Here is a 13,969-nt window from a genome sequence, read left to right as displayed (position 1 = left end):
AGCAGGACAATTTAATGCACAGATCAAAGGCCAAAAATGTTATCTAGAGTTTGGCTCTGTGGCTCAGTGAATGTGTTAAAAAGCAAAGTGATTGGAGAAGTGATATAGTTAAGCGGGGAATTATGCAGCTTGCTCATGTTTTATAGATTCTGATGGAGTAGAAGAGGGGGGTGGACAGGAACAGTGCTCTTCCAAATGATAATAGTCCAAAAATCATGCACTGCTTATGATTTAATTTTTTATGAGGGAGGCTTAAAGTGCCACTAGCTCTGGTCTGCATAATACTTTCAGTCTTTTATTTATTTTTATTACAAAAGTTTCAAAGAGTGGTCCTTTTGTACAAACGGATTATTATAAGACTTTGCTTACTTATATGGGAAGAAAGACCTAAAGAGAACCAGCTAGAAGGTCACCAATACAATTGGCAGCATTAACCCTAAAATTTTTAATCCCAAGGAAAATATTTTATCTCAAGCAAAGATACAGGCAGGGCTACATGTAGAAGAAGACATTAAGTTTAGTTGCCAGGTTTATCTCCCTTTCAACCTAACTACCCCGGTCAGCCATGAAGATTCCAGATTCCCCATGCTCAGAAATTGTGCTTCGGAGATTATGGGTGCTCAGTCTGTTTTTATTTGTCTGTTTTGGTCCTATCTTTGTAGCATTAATAATCTTACAAAGCGTTTTCTCAAGTATTGTTTCAGTTGTTTTCTGTGTTATCGCAGGAAAATAAATAGCACAAGTACTATCTTCCCATTTGTACAGAGAAGAAAAGGCAGGCTGAGAAATTCAGGATCCTTAGTAGGTTCTAACATGTGAATATTTCATGGAGGATTGGGGGGGGTGCAAATTTGGGTCCAAATCCTAGCCCTGCCAGTCCCCTAGTTTGTGAGTTTGCTAAAGCAATTGGTACAAACCTAGTCACAGTTCCTCCCTTAACAATCTGTGGACAATCACACTGCTGAGCTGGCTGTGAGAAGGAGCAGATGTAACATACCTGAGGATCCCCTCTGCGTTCTGCGTCGCACAGAGAAGCGGCTCAGCACACAGTAGCTCTCGCTGTCATCAGCCAAGTCCCCCAGGGCCTTCCAGTGTGTCTGGAGTCCACCACTGACATCACCAGCCGGTGGCTGCCTAACAGAATAAATACCATGAACACATTAAGAAGGATGCCAGAGAGGCAGGGTAAATTAATTAAATATATACAAAACCATGAAATCTTCAGAGCAGCAAGATTTGAAGGGAGTTTTCAGAGAGACCGGGACATGATGTATGCTGAAATCCAGAACACAATTCCCCATGTATTTTCCCTGAAATGAATTCTGAACACAATTACATGGGTGATAGGAAACATAGCACAGGACATGACCAGGGGATTAGCAATTATCCTGTTCCTCATCACCATGGCAGTGCATGCAAAAGCCAAGGGGAGGCCATGTCTGTATCACCCCTGATTTGCAGACCCTTATATTGATATACTCCGCCAGGCCTCTCTGTGTTGCCTTTCAAGCATTCTGATTTCAGGCAGGAAGGGATAAGCCTTGGTAGTTCATGAAATGAAATCTAATTTCCATGCCTTGGGCCAAAGGAAGAATTAGAAAAGATATAAATCCCCATTCGCTGGCAAAGCAGTTTCAAATCAGAATGTGATCCAATATCTCCCTAACAATGTGAGCAATAAATCTGTAAATAATAAAGTGAATAAAAAAACCTGAAATGTTAATTCACACTCTCCTCAAGGATGTACCTGTTATATTTATTAGTGCACCTGTGCTCCAGGAAAACAGTTTAATGACAAAAGAAAAGCTAATAAAATTCCCTATACCCACGTATGGCCAAACCACAGAGAGGTAGTAAGCAGCAATGAAAGTAGGAACATGCTGGTACCACAGTGAGAGCCATGAAAACATTTCTCCGTGAACTTTCTCACCCTCTGAGAATATATGCACCAGAAGAGCACCTCATTGATTTAGCTTGCACTGCTTAGGAAGGTGCAGCAATGAGGGTGTCGTACACATAACAAAATATGTGAGGTGCAGAGTGAATAATCCCCGTGTTTACCAAAAGCTAAGCCATGGGATCTGTTCACTTGTAGGAGTTAGCAACCTGGTGGCTATCAGTTCCAAGGCCTGGGTCTGATAATGGAGCCATTCAATCCAGGCAAAAGCAAGCCTGTCTTGCCTGCTGACTCATTACATAAACACTCATTCAAGTGGCCTGAATAAGACAGAGGATCTGGAGATGGGTTTAATTAAAAACGGACAAAAGGATTCTGCTGATATTTTTGCCTGGACAACCAGAGTTTCTGTTTGGACTTTTACATTCAGTCACTGAGATTCAAGGCTTTTTATTTGAAGCACTAATTTTGCCAGCTGAACCACAAAGGCTGGTTTTCATCTTGAGTAAACCTTGCATTCCATGCAAGGAACACAGCAAGGGGAGCTGCATTAACTATTCTGATTTCACAAAGAAAAACAATCTGCAGACCAGACAGGCAGTGAGGGTGAACACAAGTTCCAACTGTGTGTGTGATTCACCTCTCAGGACTTATGGGAAGCCCCAGCCAGTTTCTTTGGCTTGGTGTTTTGCCTTGCATTCCAGCAGGACATCTGACACCAGCCCAGGGAGGGAGCTGGCTCTGGAAAGCCTCACTGTCACCCTCTTAACCACCTCTTAGGACTGTGGTGAGGACAAATAAAATCACGCATGCAAAGAAGTTGCCTAGAATTTTAATAAATCACTGATAATTTTGGCTGTCTTGGAAATCAACATTATCACTAGAAATCATAAAAATATGAAGGTAGAAAAATCTGTAGTTACTGCTTTGTATAAATTAATGAAAATGTCAGTGGAAGAGACAGGTAAATACAGAGATATTCAAGCCCGTTAGGGACATGTGTCATGGATGGAAGGTCCAAGTGGGGAGGTCCTAGAAGTCCACAAGGACTGGCAGGACCATCTAGCACAAACATGCATGAGGGCCTATCAAGTGCAGGGTGGCATGCTGGTCTATTTAGACAGCTTATCCTGCTTATTTTACACCTACAGGGCTTATTGGTCAGGTGCAAAGAGGAACAAAATCAATCCTTTCCCAGCAATGCCTTTGCAACCCGTTCTTTATAATTAAACTTCAATAAAACTTCCAATCTATTTCCCGACTTTCCCTGTAAGTTGTACATATGTGTCTTCTCTGGGGGAGACTTTTTACAAGTCCAGTGTCTTCTAATATCAAACCTTTACTCTTTATAGATATGAAAAAAGAAAAAAGCATCCTCTTGGCTTGGCTCACCCCAGCCTTGAGAAGCTGCAGTGGGAAGAAGGTGGACTGAGCTCTGCGTCCTCACTGTTCCCTTGCTGTACCTTCCGCATCTGTCCTGGTCACTAATCTTGCTCTTTCCTCTGAGACTGCAGCAAGGCAGCTGAGGAGGAGGAACAGGAAAGTCTCACCAGTTGGGGCAATTTTAGCCTGGCTTTGATCCACTAACTGGCAGGTATCTAGCATTGGCTTAGAGGGCCTTCGCTGCCAACTCTAGGTGATGTTCTTTCTGGTGTAGATCCCTCTTCTCCTGGATGCTGTCCATACCTCCTTGGGCCCTGTTCCGACAGCAAGGTGACTCTTCATGCACACCTGGCCCATATTCTTGATCTGCACCCCATTCTCGGGGCCTGTCCTCAAAGCCTCTCCAGCAAGCTTGTCCCTTTCAGAGAGTCAGGTACCCTATATTCTCCAGATCAGAAAGATATATGCAGTTCCTTACAATTAACTCACTTTGCGAATGTACTGAACCCTACCACTTCCCAGATACTGTTCAAAGTGCTTGGGTTACAATGATGAAGAAAGCAAGGACCCTGCTCTAAAAGAATTTACATTCTTGGGAGGAAATATTTCTTTAGGGTAGAAACTGAAAGTGTAAATAAGGACTAAACGGTATAATAGATAATGTGAAATAGGAAGAAAAGGGGCAAAGGGGAAGGGGAAATGGAAGGGGTGGGGGAGAAGGACGAAGGGCATGCAATTAATGTGAGAAAATAAAAATGGAAACTAAGTCTTGGTAGGTAGGGAGGGAGGGAGGGAAGGGTTAAAGGGAGGGCTGGGGAATGGGGAAAAATAAGAACCAAGATGGATTATGTGAAGGTGCAAATTTCCAGTGATGAATGTCATGATATTGTATACCTTAAATGTACCCATAAAATTAATTAAAATAAATCACTTAGCGATAGGTGCTAGAGAAGCATAAAGCTGGGGAAGGAGATGAAATTGGCCAAAAGGGAATTGTAATTAGACAAAAGGAAAGACTGCTGTATTGAGTATTGAGAAGAGGTCTTAGAGGAGATTCAGACACTGAATATAAACTCTCTCCCCACATAGCAGCAGCCCCTTCATCTTAAAAGTCTGGCTCCAAAACCCCAGGTAGGAAGAGGGCTCTAGCTCCTCTCTTGTAAAAAATCATTCCTTTTTACAAGAGGGGGTGGGCTGTGTGTGTGTGTTGGGGGGTTCTCTGTTACCTTCTTCTATGTTCTTAAAGTAGCCAAGGAACAGCGATATTTTTAAATCACTCCTTGGCGAGTTGTATGTACATAATTTGTGCTTCATTTTAAAATATAATGAGCTTTCCATATTCTTAGTTTCTGAGCTAATGAACTTCAGTCAAAATTCTAAACAATAGGAACTGTCAACTAACTTTCTACTAGATACATGAAACAAAATAAGGTTTAATCACTTGATTCAGGTTCCATAGATAACAAGCTGTAGGGATTTGAAACCAGTTTTTGAGGAGATGGTTTCTTCCATCACATCATGTTGGGAAACTAAAAAGATGTGACTCAAATAAATAGATCAAACAAAGAAGACAATTTGGTGAGTAACCTATCAAACCGTGGCTTATTGTACACCAATTTTCCCAGAAGAATGCTTAACATCTGGGTAGCTCTATGTTGCACTAACTCTGCTCCCAATTTCTCTGCTTTTATGAAACCATTAAACATATTCACTGAAATGTTCTGTGCAAGATGTGTTCCTGTAATTGTGTCCCACATGGAGTGGGAGGTTCAGCCTTTGAACAACTTCCTTGACAGAAAAATAGCTGTAGCCATCTACTTATCAGGAGATCTTTCATCAATAAAAAGTTTATCGTCCCTTTTACAATATCAACTTTTTCTCTTCCCTTTGCAAAGAGCATATCCTAGACACTACACTGTTTTTTAGCCATTATTCTCTTATCATATTGCCCAAAGTGATGTTACATGATTTTACAAGGATCATACTGTACAGTTGAAAATTATCTTCAACAAGAATTTGAAAAATTAATTATCACCTTAATGACCTGTATTTATGACCATCCAGAGATCTGGTATTGAGACATATGGGTAATAAATGGCTGGAGTAATTTTCTCTCAATGTTATCTTTCAGAATTTTGTGTACTATGATATGTTTTCTTAAGAGCTGGTATTTGGCAATATGGCTGCTACTGGTTAGGATAATTTTCTCTATATATTATTTCTAAGACTTTTTGTGTACCATATTTTCTTGCATTTATTAGAGTGGTCTTACAGTAAGCCAAAAAAGGTCTATTGGATGGATTTTCATACCTCTGTTACTTGATTCTTGTTAAACTATGTGAAAATGACAAGGCAAAGTTTTTATGTTATCTACAAACCTTTCCAATAAGTTAACTTTCCAGGGGTTATTTTCCTCGATAACTGAGGGGCAAAAATTGAGATTGTGGAATGCCTCCTATGGTAGCCCAGGTTAAGAATGGATGGACAACTGATCGGGGAAAGCTTTCAGAAGTCCTGTAACAATGACTTTGTATAAAGGACGCTACGCAAAAGAAGATGAGCTGAAGCTCACTTAGTTTCACTTCAGGGAAACGAGATTTGGGAACTAAGACACTAAGCTCTGGACTGAGGCTCCCATAAGACTGGTATAAGGAGGATAAATAGAGAAAGGCAATTCGTAAGGGCTGGAGAGAAGGATACAAGTAAAGAAAAGATCCTAGTAGAAATGACTTTCTTCTGGCTTCCCAGTTTCAGTTCCGGTAAGGCCTATCCAGTCTTCATTGTTTTCTAACTTGATTTCCATAAGGTACCTCTTTTCCCGAATATTCAGTCCTCTGCTTGAGCTACTTCCTGTGGATTAAAGTTACTTATGACCAGTAACGCCCGAATTGGAACAATCCTTTTTTGGCTGGCTTCTTCCTACCGTGTAAAATACAGCACATCCTTGCCACACTGAATGTGTGCAAATGTAGGCTTCACTACGACTTCGTTGTGAGCCACTCCCCAACCTTTTCACTCCAAGAATTTTTTTAGCTCCTCTAAAAGTTCAGCTCTTTCCCATATCATGGAACGTAAATTCCGTAAATCCAGGGGTGATGCTGTCCTATAAGCTTTTGTATTTTCAGAGCTTATCACAGTGTCCAGTACATATTACCTGCTTAATAAATATTTGCTGGATTCTTTAGTAGCTAGCTAGTGACAGTCAAAAGGTCAAAATCATATCTTTCATGCTCTGTTAATTATTCTGTATCACTTGGTTAACAAACAACCAGTCAGCTTCTAGTTTTTAAGTATCTTCAATTAGAAAATCTACTGTTATCACGGAACTCTGTCAACCTCCAGGTGTTTACGAAGTACTAAAAGAGGTAAAAATAATCACAGTTGTTCTGCTGGTACCACCAAAACATGCTACCAGGTTATGTAGAAAACATTTCTGGAACCAAAACAAGGAATAAAAAAGGAAACACAAAATGTATTTAGCAAAGTGGGTAATGAGTATCCTCTTTTTTTGGAGTCTCCGAGAATGTCAAAACATAAAAAGTGCAAATTAGCCACTTTTTAGAGAGAAAATACTAAACAGGTTAATGAAATGGTTTATCTTTGAATCAAAGGTCTAGAAGAACATCTCAGAAATGTTCCCCTGCACATTAATAATGGTCTAATAATTTAAAATTATACCACGTTTTCAAAGGCTCAAGTTCATTTTCTCCCCCTTTGAGATCAAGCAACACATCCTTTGTCAAAAACAACAACAACAACAACAACAACAAAAGCAAAAACAAAACAAAATAACCTGACCACAGACCAAGGAAAAAATCTGTAGGGAGTCTGAGGATTAATTTCCCTCCTGCTAACTCAGGAAATAGTCCAACTACCACAAATCCTTATGTGAATGCCTGTGGCTCTGCAGGTGTGAACTGGATTAAAATGTCTACCAAGTGACTGGGTCCTTCCAGGGGCTTTGTCATGCAGCTCACCCTGCTGTTCGCCCCACTAGTTCAGTCCCTAGCGCACCCTTTTTATGTTTCTGCCTGAATCCCCCACCCAACTGCAAACTCCGCCAAGATCAAGGTCTGAGGCTTGGTAGTTTTGAAATTCCTGGCATCTAGTCTCAATGCTTGGCACACAGTTGCCAATACTAGGACCCACAAGACGCAAAATTGCTTCCCTAGTAAGAGTTCAGGCTCAGATCCTGCCCTCACAACTTCTTGTACTGGTGACTTAGACACATTCGCTTCTATGCACTGTACCTCAGGTTTATTGCTGAAAACGTTCCAGGCTGAAGGAATAGCAAGTGCAAGGCCCCAAACTGGATAAAAATATGTTTTAGAAGAACTTAGGCCAGTGTGGTTGAAAGGCACAGATGAGGGGATAGAGGCCGCTGAAGGGTGGAGCCATGATGGTGGGGCCCCACTGCGCCTGCCCCAAAGCTCTGCCCTGGTCTCAGACCATCTCCCGCGCGAAGGAGAAATTTTCACTTTGCCGTGAAAATCCCTAACCTTATCATATCTCAGAATCCCCCTTTCCTTTTTAGTTTGCTGCTGTCATTTTTAGTTTTTGGGTTTTTTTGGAGCGGGGGACAGGGTCTTGCTATGTTATTGAGACTGGTCTTGAATTCACTATGTAGTCCAGGCCAGCCTTGAACTCTTGAACTCACAGAGTTCCTCCTGCCTCAGCCTCTGAGTACTGGGATTACAGGTACGTGGCACCATACCAGCTGGCTTCATTTTTAGTTTTGAAAATTTTACCTTTAGATATCTCATGAAACACAATGACATGAATCAATTACCTCCTTTTAATTAAAGTCATCTTTAATTGCTACTCAGAGTCTCATGATGACAGAAACATTCTTCTCACTGAAGCTTATGGAATTCCAGGGAACAGCATATAGTTTACCAGTGCTTAGTAACAGTCATGATCTCTAGTGCTAGTTGAATTCTCATTATATGCTAGGTCCTACGGTGAACACTTCCTATGTATTTCACTTTCATCCAATCATCTGAAAATTCTTGGAAATACCCTTTCTTCTAAAGCTCTCTCAACCGAGACTTGGAAATGTTAAGTTCAAAATTCCACTGCTAAAAAGGGGCAGTCTGGGCTGCAAACCCACCAGGCAGTGTGACCGCAGACGCTGCACTCTTACCAACTGTACTAGTAGTTGCTGGACATGCACTTTTATTACCAGTAAGCATAAGCCCCTTTGATTTTTAAAAATTATTGAAAATAGCCCTAACATTGCGCTTCCTCCCCTCTCTCAAACTTGATGCCTTTGAAGACAGGATAAGGCTGCCTGAGGATTTTCATACCCTTACGCTGGTCTTCCCTTTTAGGCCTGACCTACTCAATTTGAATGTAAGATTCACAAAGCAGGGACCATATTTTGAAACTATTGTCCTTCTCAGAACACATGTATCAGTGATACTTCGAGACTTTTGTTTTGAATTTTTACTTGAACCTTAAAGGAGGATTTACTTATGCTAATAAGGCCATTTGAAAAGACTTCGTGTATGGTGGGGATTTTCTGTGATTTTGTTGAGAAAAAGTCCCCCACTTTTTTTTGTATATGTAATATTTAAAAATGGATACAACAGAACAGTAATCTGGTTACTATGAGATTCATGAGAAGAAAATAAAATATAAATGTTCTATTCAGTTTAACATCATGATAGTGAATCAAAGTTAAAACTTTCAGATATTTCTACAAATAATGGTAGATATAAAATTATGATATTTAAAGTTGATAGAATTCTAGCCCTTTAGTTTGAAATATGTTCCATTCAAAAATGGAAAACAATATGCTAATTACTTGCATCATGTCCAAACAATACCATTAATTTATTTGTTCCTATGGCAACAGAAGATGAAACAAGATGAGCCTATGTAGTTAGGTAAAAACTTTCTGAAAGCAGTTATTTCAAATTAAATTAAATTAATCTAAGGATTTACCCTCAAAACAATGGTGAAGAATAATAATGGTGGGATGGTGGCTTACATATTCCACAGTGCTTTGCTATTTCCAGGACTAGGAGGGGCAGCAGTGTCTTTCAGACTTAGGTTTCTGTCCATAACTGAATCTAAACAGTGTTTTGTTCATACAATTTCAAATGACTAATCTGATTGGTGTTTGACTAAACTAAGTGAATCTATTATTTCTTGAGGTAGAATTAGCATTGAGGTAACAGCTTAAAAGACAAAAATCAGCAACTCCTGACAAGACTGATCAACACTGGATTCTGAGCCAACCAAATTGTACTGCAGTGCTACCCAAAAGGGAGAAAAGAGATGCAAAGATACAAACAGAATGAAAATAATCAAAGACATACCCCACCAGGCACTTGGCAGGCTGGGAAGGTCAGAAGATAAATCATGTTCCTGACTTAAAGGTGATTTAGATGTTTTATAGCTTATTTTTGAAAGGCCTCCTCTTCCTACCTCTGGTTGGTTTATTTTTTTATAGATTTTATTTTTTAAAGAGCAGATTTAGGTTCATGTCAAAATTGAGTGGAAGGTACAGAAAATTAGTTCCCATAATGCTCCTGCCCTTGCATGTACAGCGGCTCAAATCATATCAAAATTTTACAAACTTGTGTTGATATATTGTCTAACCCCAAATCCACAGGTATCATTAGAATTCACTTTGGAAGATAGTTTCTTATAAAACTAAACACCTTCTTGCCATATGATTTCATAGTCATGCTCCTTGACATTTACCAACTGACGTGAAACTCAAGTCCATGCAAAAGACCTCCATATGGACATTTAAAGCAGGTTTATTCACATTTATCAAAATATGGCAGCAAAAAAGATGTTCATCAGGTTGAATGGGTAAACTATGGTACTCCTACAAAATGAAACATTATCCAGCACTAAAAAGAAATGACTACCAAGGCATCAAAAGACACGGGGGGTGGGTGTAGATCAGTGGCACAGCGCCTGCCTGGCAATTAATTAATTAATTAATTTAAAAAGAGGTCTAGGGATCTACCTTAGTGGTTCCACTGCCTGCCTCGCAAGTGCAAGGCCCAGAGTTTGATCTCCAGTACCAAAAATAGAAAAAAAAAATTAAAAAGACATGAAGGGAAATTAAATGCACATTATAAAGTGAAAGAAGCTAATCTGAAAAGGCTACATAATGTACGGTCCCAACATAAAACGTGACGTTACCCAAAGGACAATTTAAACTGACAAAAGTTATCAGTGGTGGACGATGTGCTGTATTTTCAGGGAAGGAAGCACAGAAAGGTAGAACACAAAGGATTTTTAGAGCAGTGGAACCAGTTTGTATGAAAGTACATGTCATACATTTATCCAAATGCATAGAATATATAACCCCAAGAGTAAAAGCTTGTGTTAAGATATGGACTCTGGGTAATCATGATATGTCAATGTAGGATCAACATTTGCAAGAAATCTGTCACTCTGAGAAGATGGGACTGCATGGGAACTTTTTACACTTTGTTATATATATACAAGAAAGGATCCAGGAAGGATATTTCAGTAGGTACCGTATGTCAGTCACCTATCGCTAAAAATGTAAGTAAACATTTTACCATAAAAACAACCTATGTTAAGACTGGGGTTTCAGGGCAAACATTTGCTGAAAAAAAAGAAAGAGAGACTAAGTGAAAATCATCATGGAAATGGGTCATAAAGAAAAGCAGGAACACATTTTAGAATTGCAGAAGGGAAATTTTGTCTCATAATCCTAACAAAAGCTTCTTCTGACTAGGATCCTCTCACTTCAGAGTAGATTTGCATATTCAGCGCATCGTAACTGCATGGAAGGCTGGGCACAAGGTAACAGGAATTAGAACATCTGGAGAAGAAAAAGGGGGCCAAGACAATAGTAATAGCTCTATCCAGGAAACTGGAAATAAATTCAGCTTAGTTTCTCCATTGTTCTTTGTCCCTCTGATTAGTAAAAGTTTTGAGAGCTAGACACTGGGGAGAGAGAGAGAGACAGAGATAGAAAAAAAAAATCTCATCTCCAAGGAATTTACATACTGAAGAACACGGCCATTGCTTTCTTTTAGGACATGAAGAGGTTCTCTACCCGTCTTCCCAACTTACCTCTCTTGCCTAAATCCCACTACTTTCCTAAGCACGCTCATTTTCCTCTTTTAGGAAACACCACACAAATCTCCTCTCACCTGAGTCTGGTCTGTCATCTTTCTCTTGGGGTACTCCTGCTTTCCTTACGCTAATCCAAAACTCATCTTCTTTAGAATACCTCACATTTATCCTATTTTTAAAAAGGCCTCTCTTAGCTTGTCCAGTCTATATTTATTGGATGTTTCATTCCTTCCGACCATATTTTGGTACCAGGGATCAAACTCAGGACCTTGCACTTACAAGGCAGGGGTTGATATCACTGAGCTAAATCTCCAGCCCAATTGACTACCAACCTTTCAGAGACTGAGCGCCCAAACTTTAACCCAAGCCCACTTATTCATTACAAAGTGCCAACACTGCAGTTCAACCGGAATACCCAATGCTTGGCTGCGGGGACAGTTCGGCTCACATGCCTACCGAGAGGACTCTGTGTGCCCACCGTGGCTCGTGTGCCACAGGTTTGCCACCTTCGACCCACTCTTCACTGATGTCTGGGGCCCCAATTTTCAGATGATCATTTCGCTCGTGCATTTGTTAGCCCTAAATCCACACTGTGAGCAATGGAATGTAACGTTGCCTTATGCACATTTCCCACAAACTTTAAAAAGCATGACACATACAAGGCTCTTACATACTTATAATTGATCTCTCTAAGGTTTTATGTGTGCTAAAGTTTTCTGTTTGAAAGTGGTATGCTGATTTTTCCAAATGAAACCTATGTTAGGTATGATGAGCTCATGTGTAACTTTAATAAGTACTCGGAAAGTTCTTTTCTTCGCAATGAGATTCCAAGCAGTGACAGATGGGTCAATCTCACAATGCTGAAATTGAAAATGAGAGTCGTTTGTGTTGGTGGCTGTTGGGTGAGACATTTTTTTACCCAATTAGGGCTGACTCTAAAAAAATGTTTCACATTGGTTATTGTGAACAGAAACTTGTTAACAATTCTGATTGGTTTAACAAAATTGAACATTTCTAAGAAGAAATGGCCTTGCCACCAACACTTACTAATCAAAAAAAATTGCTATAAGATTTCAATAAAATGTTTAATGCTTTGCATGCCTAAGGAATAAAAAGATATATTGGCGTACTTTTTTAACTAGTGAAATAGCAAATGTATTTGACTGGAATCACCAAGAGATGCAGAAAATAAAACCCGCTCAAAGAAGACACACTGTTACCTTATTCATCTTCAGGAAATTCTTAATCCCTTTAACTGCAGAAAGTTTGACCATTACCTATGCTTTCCTAGAGTTCAGCTTCTCAATAGTTTACATCTGAATAATCAGAAAGGTGCCCCCATCTTGTGCCCTACAATAGCACCAAATATCTGTTAAAACCATGCAAGGATACAAATACTTGTTTTTAAGCAACTCCTAGCAAGACCAGAACCAGGCAACAATTCTGTGCCGAGGCATGACAAAATCCATCCAGTGGCATGAGGGGGTCTAAGGCTTCACTCTCCCAGCCCACAGCAAAGTGGCAGAAGATACAGTAGTCATATTTCATCCCTGGATCAGTGAGGAATCTGCAGCAAATGAACAGCTAAGTGTGAGGGAAAAGCTTTCTCTCTCTGAAGGCTGGAGACTTCTCCTTTCCTCTAACGAAATTGGACAGGTACAGAAAATGCTCTCCATGCCTGCAGGGGTAGTCATCAGGGATTACGATAAAATCCTGTGGAATTATACAAAGTAAACCCATAACAGGACTGGACAATCTCTGAAGACTAAAGCATCATTGGAACAAAGGCCACAAAAAGTAGATCAGAAACATCCTGCTCAGTGCAATCAGGGTGATGGTCTGGAAGGGAAAAATATTTAAGTAAGAGCCAGAATCTTCTAACACAATTCTAGAACAAAATGGAAACTTATGTCTATAGAAAAATCTAAATGTAGGCATTTAAAGACGCTTTATTTGCCAGAACTTTGGTGCAACCATGATATCTTTAGTAGTCAAATCGATAACTGTGGAATTTCCAGACAGTGGAGTATTATCTAGTGCTCAAAAGGAATGAGCAGTCACAACATGAACAGACATGAGGAAACTTACATATACATATTACTACATGAAGAAAGCTAACATGAAAACTTAGAACATAAACCGTATAACATTTGGGAAAAAGTAAAATTAGAAAAGAGTAAAAAGGAATGGTTGACTGGGCTGCAGGATCAGGAGAAGCAATCAGGAGAAGCTCTCCAGGCAGAGGGTGGAGCAATGAAAATCTCCATCCAATGTTATATTGGTAGATACATACCATTATGCATATGTGAAAGCCCACAGAAGGCAGAACAGCAAAGGTGATCCCACTGTAAACTCTGGACTTCAGTTGATAATGATGTGCTGATGTAAGCTCATCAATTTTGAGAAATGTACACCTCCAGGGGAGGACATTAATGTGTGAGGCTGTGCATATGAAAGGTTGGTGTGCATGGGGAATCTCATGCCTTCTGTTCATTTTGCTATGACTCAAAACTGGTATTAAAGTACAGTCTTTTAGGAAAAGCAAAGATAAAGTAAAGATTTTTTAAGACATAAAAATTGGAGAAGTTCACTAGCAGCAAATCTCTGTCAGAAATA

This window comes from Fukomys damarensis, unplaced genomic scaffold (genome assembly GCF_012274545.1).
Source record: "Fukomys damarensis isolate Sample0158 unplaced genomic scaffold, DMR_v1.0_HiC HiC_scaffold_8, whole genome shotgun sequence".
NCBI classification, from domain to species: Eukaryota; Metazoa; Chordata; class Mammalia; order Rodentia; family Bathyergidae; genus Fukomys; species Fukomys damarensis.
This window is presented reverse-complemented; position numbering follows the sequence as displayed.